A 17,610-nucleotide genomic window follows, 5' to 3' on the forward strand; every position below is an offset into this window, starting at 1 on the left:
GTGTGTCACAGGAGTCTTTTCTAATGAGCTGTTTCTCTGGAGTGTGCATGGCAGGTGTTCATAACCAGCCAGGAGGAAGGTCCTGAAATCCAGCTAAGTAAATATGAAGAAGTGATTGATTCCTCCAGGCTTGGCAGGTGAAAAGTCAAGTCCAGAGGAGGCTGTCTTGGTAAAAAGAAGCAGTTAGGCTACAGCAAGTAGGAATGTGGGTGTTAGAGAATTGAATGCTGGTTCTTGAGTGGAGATCAACTTTTTTTGCTTGTTTTACACTTCCTGCTGGATTTAGATGGATCTGAGTTTGTAGGTGATCAATCCTGGCTAAAACAAAAGAGATCTGTGGATGATAATGATGATGACAATCGAGATAATGATGACGACATGATAATTGCTCTGCTTCCAATTCTAAGCACTTCACATGTGCTGACTCATTAGTCTTCAGTGACTCAAACTGTATTATTTCCATTTTACAGAGTAGAAAACGAGATCCTTCATATAACTTGCACAGTAAATGTCAGAGCTAGAATTTGTACCCAGAGTCCATACTCATAACTATTTGTTGGTGTATATTGTCCGACATAACATGACTTGCCTATTAAGTGCTTTTTCTGATGAATCCACTATGCAAGTCAACTTGGAAGCATAGAGCTTTAAAATATTGGTGTTCTTTCAGTGAATATCTCCGGCAGCTGGGAAAATGTGAAAATAACTTTTATGATCTGATGTATAAATAGGATCCATTCTTATTTGCCTCAAGAATGTTCTTTAAACACTTCTTTTGCACTCTTTTTAAGCATATACTAAAGGCTGAGTAGGAAAAAGAGATCTCAGAGAAGCTTTTTAGATATTTGACTCTTTTGTGGTTAGTTCTGAAGAGGTGGTGGCAAGTGACTACTACAATGCAAACAGTTATCATTACTGAGAACTGATTACATAATAGGCATTGTACTGGCATTTCACCCACATCCTCTCCTGTTATGGTTGGGATCTAAATTATCTCCCAGAAGTTCACTGTATTGAAGACTTGGATGTCAGTTGATGGCCTTTGGAGAAGTGATTGGATCATGGAGTTTCTCTCACCCTTTCTACTTCTTTCCTGGCTGCCATAGAGTGACCAGCTTTTCTCTACATGGTCTCCTGCCATGATGTTTCTGCCTTGCTACTGGCGTAAATTTTGCAATGGGACCAGCTAACCATAGATTGAAACTGAGCCAAAATAAATCATTTCTCTTTAAGTTGTTATTCTCAAGTATTTTGTCACAGTGATGGAAAGCTGACTAACACATCTCCCTAACTTTGATCTGACTGATATGTCAGTTTTCCCATTTCTGAGAAAATGCAGGATATCAGCAACTTAAAGTAGGAGATGTTTATTTTAGCTCTCAGTTGAAGAGGTTTCAGTCCATGATTGGCTGGCCCCAAGGCCAAAACATCAAGGTGGAAGGGTGTGGTGAAACAAAACTGCTCGCCTCAGGCAGCCAGGAAGCAGAACACAGGGAAAGAGCACAGTAAGAGACACACACTCCAAAGTCACTTTCTTGTCCCTGAGACGTAATCCTCATACCTGCAACATGAAGGTGAATAGGTTTATTTTGCTCACGTTTTCAATCTATGGTCAAATGTCTCCAGGGTAGAAACATAGTGGAGGAAAACTGTTTAAATCATGGTGGCCAGGAAACAGAGAGAGAAGGGAGGAGCTGGGGGGAAGAATATACACATCCAGGTCACACTCTCAGTGACTCACCTCTAACCACGCTCTACCTCCTAACAGCAAGGCAGCTATAGTATTCCTGTTATCCAATCACCCTCCGCACACATGAAAATATTGGGGAATATTCTAGATCTAAACCATAACATTCTGCAACTGTCCCACAGATGATTCATGTCCATCTCATTATGCAAAATGCATTTAGTCCATCTCTAAGAGTCATCAAAGTTTTAACAGTTCCAGCACTGATGAAAAGTCCAACTCTAAAGTCTCCTCTGAGACTTAGACAAACTCCTAGCTGTGAGTCCCTGTAAAAATATAAAAGAAAGTTAAATATTTTCAACTCACAGTGGCACAGAGTAAACATTCCCATTCCATAAGGGACAAATGGGGGGGCGGATAGAAAGAAATAGGACCAAAGCAAGACCAAAACTCAGCAGAGTTAACATTAAATCCTATAGTTCTATGTCAGGCACCTGGGGCAAGCTACGGTGAGATGTGAGCTCCAAAAGTTGTCGGTGGCCTCACCCCTATGGCACTGCCAGTTGCAGCCCTCATGGCCTGTCTCTTGGGGTGGCTCTGCTCACTGCCTTCAGCTTTTCTTAGTAGACATTCCATGTTCCTGCTATCTCCAACTGCACTTTCAGCTTCACTCTCACAGCTTCATAAACTGCCCTCTTAGGGGCACACTGCCTAGCCTACCAGACCTTCTTCAGAAATCTGGTTGGAAGCCTCTGTGACCTCAGGACTCCTGCATTCTGCATGGCTGAGAAACCAGCCTCACATGGATGATGTCAAAGTATGTCACCAACTTTCATTATGCACTCAGATCTCAGATTGTAGCTTCAAGTGCCTGGATGGCTGAGCACTGTGAAAATCCTGGGTACCAAATCCCTGGGTAATCTTTCTCAAACAGGGTGCCTTGGGGCTCTCTTCTTAAATCAAAATTTTTAAAGTTTACTTTTATTCTTTTATATCCTTGACCCTGGGAAGGGTAGGGTCTTATTGATTCCTGAGATGCCCTAAATGCATCTGTGATAGTTAACTGGTTGTGTCAACTTGAGTAAGAAACAACCAGTTAAATTGGCTCAGCACAGTTCTGGAAGGGGAAGACCCACTCTAGGGAGGATTGTCACCAGAATGGTACAAAAGAGAAATGAAGAAAGAAGGACTGATTGCTTCTGTTTCTTTGGAGGAGCTCCAGTCTTTGCCTTCATCTTGGATGTTATCTCCTAGCTTCCAGCACAGACCCTTCAGCCTTCTGACCCTGCAGACCCTTTGGCCTCCTGATACTAGCTTGACTGGATCCTTTGGCTCTCCAGCAGGCAGAAAGACCTTTTGCACTCTTCCACGTCTGACTCTGTGGGTGGTCGTTGTAAGACAATCTTGTAAACTCTTATATATTTGTATATTTTGCATTAAATGTTTGTCTACTAAGCACTGACTGATATAGTATCTTTTCTAGTATCCTGATGCAAAATATTTAGCTTCTTTTTAAAGATTATCTTTCTAGCCACTACTCTGTCCTTTGTTCCAACTTTGCTTCCTTTCTGGGAAAATGAAAAACTTTTTATTTTTATTTTTTTCCATTAAGTTTACTGGCACATTTTAGGTATACAGTACAGTTACATTCATCATTGGGAACTTGTACCTTTACATGATGTATCTTGATGTATCTTATTTTGTCCCCATTCCCCTGCTCTCCCTTCAATTCCTCCACCCTTCCCTATTTACAGAGATTTTGTTTCCAGAAAATGAAAAACTTTTTAACTGGGGTTTTTGCTTCTGATTCTCACCATAGCTGAAAGCAGCCAGAAGTACTCATGCCACAGTCTGAATATTGGGCTGCCTTGAAATTTCTTCATCAGATTAATTACTCCATTCCCCTTAATCTCAGTCTCCCACAAATCTCAGGATATGAAGAAAATATAGGCATTTTTTTTTCGACAGAGCATAACACAAATGGCTGTTAGCCCAGCTGCCAATGGTGTCCTGTACCCAACTGAAATATCCTGAACCTAGTCTTTACTGTCTGCATTTCTATTAGCATCCTTTTGATCTTTGAACAGAAGCTTCCATCAAGATTAGCTTACAGCATTCTAGGGCTTCTGTAGCAAGCATGTTCAAATTTTTCTAAACTTCTCTTGCATAACGAAAGCTTCTGTTTTTATTTTGTTTTTTTTTTTGGTACCAGGGATCGAACTTGGGTCCTTGCACTTGCGAGGCAGGTGGTCAAACCACTGAGCTAAATCCCCAGCCCAAAAGCTTCTGAATTATATGGTCAGGTTATAGTCATGGCAACAACCCAACTCTTGGTATCAAAATCTGTCTTGGTCACTTTCTTGTCCTTGAGACACAATATCTGACACCTGCAACTTAAATAATGAGAAGTTATTTTATCCATGATCACCAAGCTCCAAGGTAGAATTGGCACTGCAGAGGGTCATAGTGAGGGAAAGCTGCTTGTGTCATGGTGGCAAGGAAACAAAGAGAGAAGGGAAGAGCTTGGGACAAGAACACATCCTTTCAAGTCACACCCCCAGTGACTCACCTCTAACCAGGCCCCACCTCCAAACAGCAAGTCAACTATGGTGCCCCTATGATCCATTCACCCTTCATACACGTGAGAATTTTGGGAGACATTCTAGATCCAAACCCTATGGAGAAGTTTATTTTAGCTCAGCGTTCAAAAGGTTTGAGTTTACAGTTGGCTGACTCCAAGGCCAAAACATCAAGGCAGGAGGGCATAGTGGAGCAAAGCTGCTCACCTCATGGCAGCCAGGAAGTGGTGCACAAGGAAAGAGTATCAGTGAGAAATATATACCTTCAAAGGTGTACCACCAGTCCTTTGTCCTCTAGGTGGGCCCTAGCTCCTAACAGCACATTCAGGTGTGAATATCAGAGGATTAAACCACTGATGACTGTAGCTTCCACATAATCCAGTCACTTCTCCAGGAGTTTCTTAATCTGTTCATGTTGACAATTAAGCTTAATTGTCACAGACAGGTATTATAATCCCAACTTTAGACATGAGATAACCAAGGCACAAGAAGTTAAATTATTTGTTTGCTCAAAACAAGAAATTGGTAATCTTTGTATTTTAATTTGGGTCAGCAAGACTCCAGGGCTCTTGCTCTTAACCCCTGCTATAGACATGGAAACACTTAGTGACATTTGTCTGGATCAGAATGTGGAAACTGGTACTTAATTCTCAACTGAAATCAAGGTTTGGAATGCTTAGTAGTGTATCAGGTGGGCTAGGCTGAACTGCATTTTCCACAATTTACATTTTATATATGTGATATGTAAAACCTGGTGATAGGGGAACCACAAAGACAATTCCTGGGAAATTTGGAGGACAGAAGGGAAGCAACAGCCATCTTGTAGCTTACACATTGCTGTTGATCAATTTGAGTCACTTTGTGGTTGGTGTGAAGCAGCAGCTGGGTTTACAATTGCTGTATTTTCATTGGATCCTCCTTCCACTTCTCTGATTCTTGGGCCAGATGTATATTTAGTTTTGTAACAAAGGGCCCTGACTTTTGTATAGCACCAAGACCAGTCATAGATTTTCTTCTACCCTTGGGTGATTCCAGATTATGCCTATGGTTTCCAGCCTGTTCTTGATATCCTTTATGTCCCTCTTCTCTTCTTGATTGCCTGCTTGAAGATATCAGGCTGTTGAGGCTGTTGTAATCAGACATGGAGACAACCTTACTGAGACTGCTTATCCACTCCCACAGAGATAATTTCCTGCAACAACCCCTATTGGTTCTGCTCTTTTGGTGGAATCTTGATTGATATGGTCCTCAAAGGTCATCTCTACCATCTCTATGTGGTTCATACCTCAGCATCAAGATTACTACTTATGGTATAGTGCTTCACTTTCTGTAATAGTATGTTATTTGACTGTTGCCTATGAGATATCAGAAGAGGAAGCTAAGGAAGGTCTTGGGAGGTTTGATGACTTGGTAGCCCAGGATTAGGATCCAGACCATTGGATTTCAGTTAGGTATCTTCAATTTATTCTGAAATTCGATAGCATGACTTTCTAAACTCATTTACATGCAGGTGGATGTTGGATCTTCAGGCCAAGGTCAACCTTCTCTGTGGGGTTGAAATTGCTCAGTGAAAATGAAATATAATGGAGCTTGATTTTGCATGTCATTCTCTTTGTGCTTGAAAATACCTGCTGATGAATTTCTTTAGTGTCTGCTTCAGGGTTCGTTCATAATATGATTCCCATTTCACTGTCTTGCACAGTCAAATGTATTACTCTCTGGTATGAGGGAGCCTCATAGTGTGCTCCTCATACTGACCAGTCATTTTGGAAGAAGCAGACCAATGTGAAGAAAATCAACATAGAATCTTTTGGTGACTCATAATGTAGAGTTGACAGATTTACATAAGAATTACAAGAAAGACTTAAGACCAGCCCCTGCAAATTAGCAACTTAGGAAGATGCTCTCAAAAAGGTTGGGGAGGGTTCTGGGGATGTAGCTCAGTGCAAAGACTCTTGGTTCAATCCTCAATAACACACACACACACACACACACACACACTTACAGACACAAAGGAACAGCTATCATGAAAAGGAATGATCTAGGTGCAAAAGGCCCTCCTCAAGTGGCTGCACAAACCATCCTCACTACTCACTGAAAGTCCCAACCTGTTTTTTTTTATGTTAAATTCTTTTATTGGTACGTTGTAGGTATACAACGCAATTACATTTCTCATTGGGAATTGTACCTTTACATAATGCATCTTAGTTCTTATTTTTTCCCCATTCCTAGCCCTCCCTTCACCCCCTCCACCCTTCCCTATTTACAAAGACTTTATTTCCATTTTTTCCATTTCTCATCATTTTTCCTTTCCCTTCTTTCCTTTCCCCTGCCCCTCCCACTACCCCTCCCCCTCCCACTACCCCTACCCCTTTGGACCTTTTCTTCCTATTTTGCATTATCGATTATTCATTCTAATCATTGGTACATTTTAGATATACAATATAATGACATTCATCATTGGAAATTTTCACCTTTATGTAATCTCTCTTGGTTCTTATTTGTCACCCTTGCCCAGCCCTCCCTTCAACCCCTCCAGTCCTCCCTATTTACAAAGATTTTGTTCCTATTTTTCCATTTTCTCATATTAATCCCATTCCCTTCTATCCTTTCCCCTATCCCTCCCACTTCCTTCCCCTTTGCCCCTTTTCTTCCTATTTCACATTACCTATTATACATTTTAGTCTTTATTTACACTTTCAGTTTCTCACACCAGAGAAACTATTCGGTATTTATACATGTGTGTCCTATTTATTTCACTTAAGAGTATTGCCTCAATGTGCATCCACTTAGCTATAAATGTCTCTAATTTCTCATTTGGGATCTTCCCCAAAGAATTAAAAGAATCATACCACAGTGATATATGTGCACCCATGTTCATAGCAGCACAGTTTGTGATAGCTAAAACTTGGAAACAGCCCAAATCCCCATCAACTGGAGACTTGATAAAGAAAATGTCATTTTTTTAATAAAATGGAGTACTTCTCAGTCCCAACCTGTTTTTGGAAGAAAGCGAACAGGAAAAGAATGGGTGGAGTCACATTGAAGTCCTGATATCGCAATGGTGGGAAGAAAGAGGAGGAAGGGAGGAATATTTTAAACAGCTTTCAAGCTTAAAGTATTCAGTAGAACATTCACTGATAACAGTCCTCCTTGAAGTTTTAAAAATGGAAATGAGAGTGACATGGGGTCAGGACCACTGTGAGTGTGATTTGCCCTAACACTGATCCTTTAGCAATGACTTAACTCTCCCAAGTTATCGTCGAGTGTAAATGAATTGAAAAATAGACTAAAGCAATGATTTTGCAAATTTGGGACCTAGCTCATCTTCACCTCATTGGTTCCATTCCCTTCTCCTCTTTCCCCCTTATTTGTTTCAACTGCTCTTCTTTCTTGCTCAACTGTCTCTGCAGATTCAGGTCCTGCCACATGACCTTGGTCATCATGCACACTGACCTTGAGCCAGAGTCCAGCGTATATAGCCTGGTGGTTCTGACTTTTAGAAATGACAGAGTTTTCTAGTGCTGTTATAAAGCTTATCTGCTTATGTTATTTCTCAATATCAAGTCACAGTAGAAAAATAGAAATTCCTCTGCCTAACACAGGTAGGATTACACTTGGGAAAGTTGATGACTTAAGCAAAGATTTTCCACCTACAGTCAAGTGATTGATAGCTTATCCAGCTGCACGTAAAACCAGCATTTAAATCCTGCTTTGAATGGGTCTTATCACCTGCAACTTCCAAATAACTGTATATTTTCCCCCAAAGTAAAATGTAAAAGAATGACAACAAACATGTCTAAGTTGACTTTTTATTTTTCTCCTGTTCACAACCTGTAGAGCTTCTCACCTGTTTCTTTAATTGTTCTTTGTGGCTCTGTGTGGCAGGTTCCTCAGAGGGTCACCAGATTTAATTTGTGGCTTGCTCTCATGTTATCTTCTCACAGGTGGTAAAAGAAGTCCTTCCTTGTGGCTGTCATATGTACCAGTTTATTATCATACAGTTCTAATGATACAACTAGAAACAGTGGTTTTGTTTCTTAACTGTACTTTGGAATACTGGGAGAGTATTTTTGAGGCAAATAAAATGAAAATTTGTTTGTTTTACCATTTCCTGTTAAGTTCTCCTGTAATTTGATCCATATTTGAGTATCAAAAATTGCTTTCTAGTTAACTCGAGTTTTTAAAATGCTACGTATATACTCCTTAAGATATATATATATAACGTATACATATCACACAAACATGTATACTCTTTAACTATTTTTCTAAGTGTCTAAAGAATAGCATGCTATTTGAGTTATGCTACCCGCTAAACTGTGATAGCTTCTAACTAGTGCTCCTCCTCCTTTGGCTCCTGATAGCATGTTCTGCACAGAAGCCAGAGCAGTTATAAAAAGGAATTCAGATCACATCACTTTCCTGCTGTCACTGTCTGGTGATGTTCTACCGCAATACGATAGAATCCAAATGTTTTACGTGGTCTATACACTCCTACTCCTCTCTTCTCTCTCTCCACTACATTCTATTTCTGGATCAAGATCCTTCTGCCTCAGGATCCCTTCAGCATGGTCTTTCCCCTGCCTGAACCTCTCTTCCCCCACATCTTAATGTGGATAACATTTTCTATTCATTCAGGTTTTATGCTCAAATATTTCACAAGCACATACTTCGTTGATCATCTTGGCCAAAGTAGCTGCCCCACCTGCACTCTTTATCCTATTACTTCACATTATTGTGTTTCTAGAAGTTACTGCTGGCTTAAGTGACCTGATATGCATTTGTAAAACTGTTTATTGGGTGGCATCCCACAGGAATGCAAGCTCCACGTCTGGTCCATATCCATCACTGCACTGTACCATAGGATCTAAAAACCTACGGGCATAGTCTAAGTGCTCACTCAGAGAATTATTTGGCAAATGGACAAATGAATGGATTTTTTTACTTTAAAGGCACTTTGTGTAAATTTGATGATTTGGCTCCAGCTTTTTTTATTTTGAAAAACTTTAATACTAATTGCCAGTACTGATTGGTACTTGAACAATATTGTTCATTTACCATTCCAAGTAGACATTCCCTTAGCAAGGAGTCATCTAGCTTTGATTAAAATATTTCCAGTGTTGAAAAGCTCGTTCCTTGTTTGTGCAGCATGTTCTAATGTTAGATAACTCTATTGTGTTTCCTTAAAATAGATCAAAATCTTCTTCCAAGTATGCTGAATCTTAGGGTTAGTTTTGTTCTAAGACATTATACAAAGTAAACCTTCCTTCTCTTCTACATAGAAGTATTGTAATCTTGATTCCATATTTGTCAGCTAAATTTCTTCTGTAAGCTGAGCTATTTCTTACATGACATGTTTGGTTTTGTTCTGTTTTGTTTGGTATAGGAGATCAAACTGAGGACCTTGTGCTTGCATGGCAGGCACAGTGCCACTGAGCTAAATCCTCGGCTGGCCCTCTTACATGACATTTTAATGATACCTTTCTGGGTTGTAATTAAAAAAGTTTGTTTCCTTGACACCTTTCTGGATGATTGCTTTTCTTTCTTTCTCTCTTTCTTTCCTCCTTTCTTTCTTTCTCTCTCTCTCTTTCTTTCTTTCTTTCGTTCTTTCTCCTTCTCCTCCTCTTTTTTCCCTTCCTTTCCTTCCTCCTTCCCTTGTGCTCCCCTTCACTCTGCTCCCTTCCCCCTTTCATTCTTCTTTCCCAATAGTGTCATTAAATTCTTCCAACCAAAGTGTAAACAATATAAATTCATCTGAGTATAGAATTAAAACAGAATCAGGAGTCAGAAAAATTATAAGGAAGTTGAACATTATGAACATTTCTTAGAAAAGAATAATCAGTATTCTTTGTTTAATTTATTCTTTCTTTTAATCATGCTGGCACTTTTCTGAATACAGGTTTGGGGGAAGGGAATCATATGGTCACTAGAGGCCTCCTTGTATGCCATCGACAAATAAAGATGGGGTTTGAAGTGAGATTTGCCTTCTGGATCTCGGTCAGCCTTCACTCTGAGAGAAGAGCTTCCTTGACTGTATGGTTTTACTACATTTTTCAACCTCAGATTCCAACAAATATGCATAACCACTGCTTACTCCTTGGTTCCTTCTCAACATCAGTAACAGCACAATATAAAAACTGGATTCATAATAAAAACAACGTGTTAATTCTCCATCAGACAGAAGGGCAACCAAATGCATAATCTTTCCTCTTTGGATTTCTCTGAAAGTACTCTGGCTGTGCACTTTGGATGGCATGCGAATCACTTGGTCATGGTGAAATGACTTGAATGCTTGCCAAGAAACCATTGAAGTCAAAGTAAACAAAACAAAACACTTAAAAAAAAAGAGGCCAAGAAAGGTTTTTTTCTCTCTTCCAAATGACCATGTTCCTTAATATCTATTTCTGAATAGCCAATTCTTTTTTGAAAACTAAATAAAATTCATGTGATTCTATTCTCTTGAGTGGTACTGATTATTTCATAGGAAGATTGGGGTTCTTAAGGGATGAGTGGTTCTCTGTAAGCAGTGTTTTCCTGACCTTGTGCTGACTGAACTTCTTCAGGCCTATGGCTTGGGAAATCCTTTGCTCTTGGCAGTGGGCAGAGAGAAACAGGATGGCTTCATAAGCTCAAGATGGTCATGATACCCACAGATGTATTTTCAATCTCTCAAGTTCTCACTGCCAACCTCATAATCAAAGCATGGAGTTGGACAGCGGTCTTTAATTCCACACATACCTCTCGACCAGCCTCTTGGACTAGGACAAGTGACTTCTTCTCTTGTCCAAAGCTGCTCTTAATCTCTACTTCAATCATAGAAAATTTTATAGGGGCAGTGATGGCAGATTGAATCTGAGAGAAGAGAGAGAGAAAGAGAGACAGAGATGGGGAGTGGATTTACCAGGTGATGATTCTGAGCATGTCATTGGACTAGTTTGACTGCAGACCACTTTTGTCTCTCCTAGTGATTACTTGTGGATATGATGGGCAGCTAGCATAGAACCCAGTCATCATGAGGTTGGAAATTTCAAATGTATTCAACAGTTTTTAAAAATCTCCAAAGTTATTCATTTAGGTACAATTGCAAGAAAAGAAAGATTTGAATACCAGACTCATCATTGATTTCTAGACATTTCTTGAATCTTGTTAAAGGTTGCAGAGGGATAATTTAATTGTTTTTAGTTTCCTTGGATGACCATGGTGATTGCTGGGAAAAAGGCGATGTTTCCCATGAATTGTCCTTGGTGGAGGGAAGACATAGGAGCAGTCTGTACAAGAGGATAAATGAGACAACGCTGATGCCACCTGAATATAAACATGTTGAAGAGACTGGAACCAGAATGCAAGGAGATGAGCTAGGAGAGTATTAGAGTCCAAGGGAATTATTGTATCATCTGCTTAATAGCACTCCAGGGAAAGGATGCATAATTGGCTAGAAGAGAAGCCAGAGCAGATTTGGTAATGTGTGGTCCATCTTCCTCACAACTGGAGAAAATTATTTCTAGATCCATGAGGTAGAGCTGGCAAATGTATGTTGGAGACTTTTTATTTTTCATTTCTGGGATGTCAACCACTTAGGATAAAAACCTAAAGCTCCTAAAGGCAATATAAGAAATCAAAGTAGATACACACATGTTCAAAATTAAATCTTTTAGCTAGAGAGGATGGATTTTTCCAGCAGACTCTTCTATTATTATTTCCTATGTAGAATTTGTTTCCTTCTGAAATGTTCCTGAAGAATCTCTATAGGGGAGAATGTAACAATGGGTAATAAAAGATGCAAGCATTGTGGAATTGGTGTTCTGCGGTCAAGATCTTTAAACTACAGTCTTTATCTAAATATCGAAGAGATAGTATAGTCTTTGTTGAGTAATTCAATAATGTTTTGTGTTCATTTTAGAGATAGTAGGCTGGAAAGCACATACTGGAGTGAAAACAGAAACAAACTTTTCATTATGTGATTTCTCCTTCCAGGATCATGGAGACCACCGATAATGGGAGTCAGCTTGTGAGAGAAAGACAGAAGGGGGAGATCTCACAGCTTTTCTTCCTCTGGCTGCAAAATGGCAGAATCTGGTGAGCGTTCCTCTGTCTTTGTCTCCTCAATTCTTTGCTAGGAGTTCAGGTAGTCCTGTCTGTGTCTTTCATGAGTCATGTTCTGTCCTTTGTCCGTATGGCTACCTGGGTGTCTCCATTCATCTGTCTATGATAGATGAAGTAGCTGTGGCTCCAAATCCCAGCTCTGTCACTTACACATTGTGCAGGGTTAAGTGTGTCATTTTTCTTGGTCCACTGTTAGGCAGAAAAACCAAGCCACAGGTAAAATTGCATGCATCACATTTTAATGGGAGGTGCCGTCCAAAAGAGGCAACAATGAAGGAATGAGAGGGTGAGGCAGGCAGCACAGGAGGAAGAGCAAATAGACAGGGGTGTGTCCCCAAGTTGGCTGCAGTGATTGGCCATTGATTGCTCAGTCTTTAGAGAGACCATGGGAATTACTATGCCTCAGAACAGCCTGTCCAGGGAAATAATGGTGAACATTTTAGAGCCTTCAGTGATACAAATAGCCTACTGTGGCACAGGTGCCATAAGATTGCCACCACTGGCCTAGGGAGGAGGACAGAAGGATTTATCTACCAGCTGCCATTTCCCACTGGTCAAAATTTGCACCCCATCTCCCCTCCATTCTGGGATTCAAGACCTGGTCCTCCTACAGACCCTGTGGAAAACTGAACCTAAGTGAATGGCCTCCTCCACAGCATGAGCCACAGCATGCAGGTCACACAACCATTAGGAGCAAGCCAGGGCCCTCCTTGCTGGCTTTCCTGCATGGTGTAGAGCCAGGATGAACCAGTGCCCGTGTGGACACCAAGTGAGTTTGGGGCCAAACACCACACACACACACACACACAGACACACGGACTAAAGCAAAGCCTTTGGCAAGATGCAGAGGCTTTAGGCATGAGGTGTGAGGAAAGAAGCTTCTGGTTATATCCACAAATTGCATCAGATTCGAGGAGCTGCTGCTGTTGCAGGACTTGCTAGCTCAGACGCAGGATGCAGACTTCCACCATGACATCAGAGATGCACCTTCCTTCAGCAAGGACCAAGTCCTCCTGTTGTGGCCTAGATGTGCTTGGTGCTGGGCACTCTTCCTGAAGGATCATCAGTAGCCGGAAATGACAGCTGGGTGAACCCAGGAAGGGATGGGACAAAGTTGGACCTGGCACATGGCTCATCCTTTCTAAACCTCAGTTTCTTTACAAGTAGTGAGCTACAGCTATTGCTCTCTTCTCTTCTTCCCCATTACATACCTTCTCTCAGTAGCATTCTTTCTCCAGCTGCATGCCTTGCCCAGTGCAAAGTGTGGGTACTTACCCTTGGAATCACCTCTTTCACCAGGCTTTTTAAATTGCTTCGCTGTTAATATTCAAGAATTCTAAAATCCCACCCTCTTATATCATGCCTTCATTAACAGAATGGCAGTTACTCTTCCGTATTCCTCACATTCCAAGCAAAATTTCTGAGCATGTTACTTAGGTTCTCCTGATGGTTTGTTTGTGGCCCTGGCAATGATTGTATCTGGAATGATCTTCTGAACTATCATGGATATTGATACTGCCAGTATTATCTCATGGAAACCAGAGAATGTTTAATGACTCTTAATCATGGCAGCAGGGTTCTCTACATAGGGGGAAAGTTAACACAGTTTCTGGTAGTTACAATAAGGCGAAAGGAACACTCTTCGCTGCTACTGTTTTCCTTTCTCTCTATTTGCTGCTATTCATGAATGTCTCTTTATTTCTTCTGACCCTCTTGCTATGAGGGATGTCTTTTTGCTTAATCTCATGGTTTGAGGCTCCTTAATAAAAGAACAAGATACCCTGCAATAGAAAAATGATATACTTTATACTCTTCACCTCCAAATCCATAGGGACTTGGATTAAACAAATTAGGGTTTAGTTTGGCTCTTGGGGACTAGAACTGGGTAGAGAGGGGAAGTTACCAGCAAGAGTGAGAAAAGTCAGAGGGTACTTTTGATCCACCATCTTGGGGAGTATGGAGACTTTAAACACTAGCACACTCAAATGCTGCCCTTAAATTCTAGGGCCACCTTTAGGTTGGTGGTTGGAAGGCAAAGTCAAGAGCTAGGAGCTGGGTATACCAAGTGATGTCAGGTCAGGAGCAACAGAAGAAAGTTAGGAACAATAGTAAGACTGAAGCTGGAGTGTGGAACTTGCCTTTAATTGGTCATCAGCTGGAGGAAGTCAGCTTGCTGAGCAATTCAATAATGTTTTGTCTCCATTTTAGAGGTTGGGAGGTGGTAAAATAGATTAAAAGTACAGCAGGGGTGGCGTAGGTCAGATGTATGGCCAGATTGGCCATATGGAAGGGACCTTTGGACAAGGAGCACATCTGCTCTCATATCTCTAGCTATGCACACCACTGAAGTGGACAAGGTACACAACCAGTTTGATCAAGGAAATTCAATGGCAGCAGGTGAATTTACTCTCTCACCTTAGCTTCTGCTCTGTTGGGTGATATGCCCATTTCACATTTGTGACTTTGCATTTACTACCCAATCTGTACACACACCTTGGCCTGCTCTCTCCATAGGCAAAAAGCCAAAGAACCCTGGTTTCACACTCTATTTCAGAGAATTTCAGGCTCCCTTGGGTAGGAAACCTCCTTTTCTTGTTTCCAATACGGTAATTTTTCAGCTCAAAGGCTGGGTAGGGAAGTGCTATTTGGCTAATGTCAAATTTGCTCTGAACTTTGGCAGCTTTGATGTTTGTGTTGTGGAAACTGCAGCTCTTCCCATGGTTTGGATATTTCACATCTACACATTACATTCAGAAAGCCAGAGTTCAGGCTCATGGAAAAAAATAGCTAAATTGATGACTAATTTGACATCAGAAGCTTCCAACCAGAGAAGTAGTGTGCTACACCCTACCTCTGGACCCCACCCTTTGCTTGGAGAGAGGAAATTTTCAAGTGTCTCCTTGAGAGAGGGTGAAGAAACTGCAGAATGGAGGTGCAGCTGCAGGAACCCATGTGGAACACAGTCCACTCAGAACCCAGGCAGCTTGATATTACCATGCACAGGGCACTGCAAGCCAAGGTTGCAGAGTGACAGCCACTTGTCACAGCAAAGAGGATTGTTTGGGAGAAGAACAGGATTTTTTTCCTTAATATATCCTTATTAGAAGGTCACAACCCATTTTCTTATTGTCCATATTTTTAGTTTTACACCATAAGGAAAAATTTCTATCTCACTCTCCCCGACTCCTTTACCAGAACATATCCAAATGTCCATGTTTAAAATGAAAGGCTTTTGTTTTCTTGGCTGAATATCAAGATTTTTCCAGATTGTCAACTCAGTAAGAGGGGAGAAGCATAAAACCCAGCTGTAGAAACCCAGAAGTGACCTAACATGATCCAGGTGTTTCTAGTTTTCTTAGGAAAGGAGGCGAATCTATATGCAATGCCCGATCGACCATGTCTGAAGGACACTGCCTGATAGCATTAGGGGCTGATCGCAGTTTTGATAGTGGGTTGTAAGTGAGCACTATGCAATAGCTATATCTGATTTGTCAAAATTGGTTTTGTAGTGCTATTATGAAAGTTGGTGACCTTGCATTTATCTTACTTCCATCTTGTTCCATGCACATAAAAAGGATTTTAAAGCAGTAAACTTGTAAAGACAACATGGTGGTACAGAAAATGCAGGGAGACAATGCAGAAGGGAAATGGGTTTAGCCTCAGTTCTACCACTTGCTAGCCATGTGTCTGTGGCAAGTCTTCCATCTCTGTGATTCTTATTTTTTGTAAATCCATAAAAGAAAGTATAGGAATGTCTGCTCTTAATGCCTTACCATAAAATTAAAGCATAGGAATGTCTACTCTTAATGCTCTACCATAAAATTAAAGCATTGTGTTGAGACTGATTTATATGAATAATGTGAGCAAAGCTAGAGATACATGTGCATTTAGTGTCTGCAGACTTGCCGGTTAAGTCTGTAGTAACATTCTGACCCCCCATTCATTGACTGGATATAGTCTACCATATTTTTAGGTTGTATTGTTTAGTGAGTTAAAACTGAACTAGTTTGGCAGAATAAAGCAATTTCCTAGAATCAATACCAAGCCACCTGCCAAAATCACATCTACTCTCAAATACCATGTACTTCTCAAAGCACTACCATACCTTCGAACCCAGAACGACTTCCTAGTTCTTTTAACCCGGAATGACTCTCTTTCAGACCCTGTGCTTTTCCAGTGCTGATCATTCCTGTGGCTGCTTGCATGTGAAGTGACGGCTATGGATTATGGCCGGCCTGTGAACATGTCTGTCTTCTCCCAAGGATGGGACCTAGTTTTAGTTGGCTTTGTTTCTTCTGTAGAGTAAGCATTGGGGAAAATGGTAGGGGCTGCAAGGAGCACCTGGTTTTGATGGAGGATGGCATAGGGAGAGGAAATCAAGGAAGAGTAGAGAACTGGGCTTAGTGAATGTTTTGCTACTGTATTGTTGTAAGCAGCCTCAGATATGACACTGAATTCCCTGGGGCTTTGCTGCCTCCTCTTTATAAGGGGGCAATAGGATGAGCTGGCTTTTATGCTCCCCACAGCACTGTTCCTGACATTTCCTGCTTTATGCCATTTTCATCTGAAGTAAGATGCTAAGAAGAATGTCAAGTAAACCAGAAAAAGTTCAAAAATGAGTATCACTTATGTGAGTGATTCCAAGGTAATGAGCATCTATTCTATTTTGAGTGTTAAGGATGGTAAGGATTATTTTATATAAACATGGAATTCAGAAAAAGGAATTTATTAAAATGTATCTGTGCATGTCTCAGAAGATGATTTAAAATTAAAAACCAGCCCAAGAGAAATAATCCACTTAGACTATTGTGGAGATTGCAAAGCACATTATATGAAAAATAAATATAGATTCCAATTTTTAGTCTTTGAATTTTGGTGATTATTATTATTATTATTATTGAAATTTCATCACATTCTTTCTTCATATTTTCATATCAGAACAGTTTGGAGTTATCCCTGAAGAGAAATATCTTAAAATAGTATTATATGAAATGTATTTTGATTATGTAAAAGGCTAGAACTATTTCACATGTGTTGAGCTAGTTTCAGTTCCAAGTGGCAGAGCCTTTTCTTGCAGAGTTAGACCAGAGTTGGCAGGTACCTAATTGTACTCTAGGGTAGGGCAGTCTGCACCAGATTATTTTATTACCGGGTCCTTTGTAAGTTGTTAAGACCATTATGATATGAACTTGCATGATGTTGGTTTATACACATATAAACTTTTCAGTTCTCTCTGTATTG

At 40.6% G+C, this 17,610-nt stretch overlaps 1 long non-coding RNA gene across 6 annotated transcripts in view; it reads left to right on the plus strand.

Moving 5' to 3' along the window:
• The window catches only part of LOC101712638 (uncharacterized), a 313,187-nt gene that overhangs the window by 283,263 nt on the left and 12,314 nt on the right, over window positions 1-17,610 (plus strand). For all 6 annotated transcript variants that reach the window (XR_015450049.1, XR_015450050.1, XR_015450053.1 and 3 more), the window contains one exon: window positions 12,241-12,342. This is a non-coding gene — a long non-coding RNA (uncharacterized LOC101712638). The remainder of the gene's footprint in view (window positions 1-12,240; window positions 12,343-17,610) is intronic.

Source organism: Heterocephalus glaber, unplaced genomic scaffold, assembly GCF_053883595.1.
Source record: "Heterocephalus glaber isolate CG9 unplaced genomic scaffold, H.glaber_assembly_v1.0 deba00000901, whole genome shotgun sequence".
Taxonomy (NCBI): Eukaryota; Metazoa; Chordata; class Mammalia; order Rodentia; family Bathyergidae; genus Heterocephalus; species Heterocephalus glaber.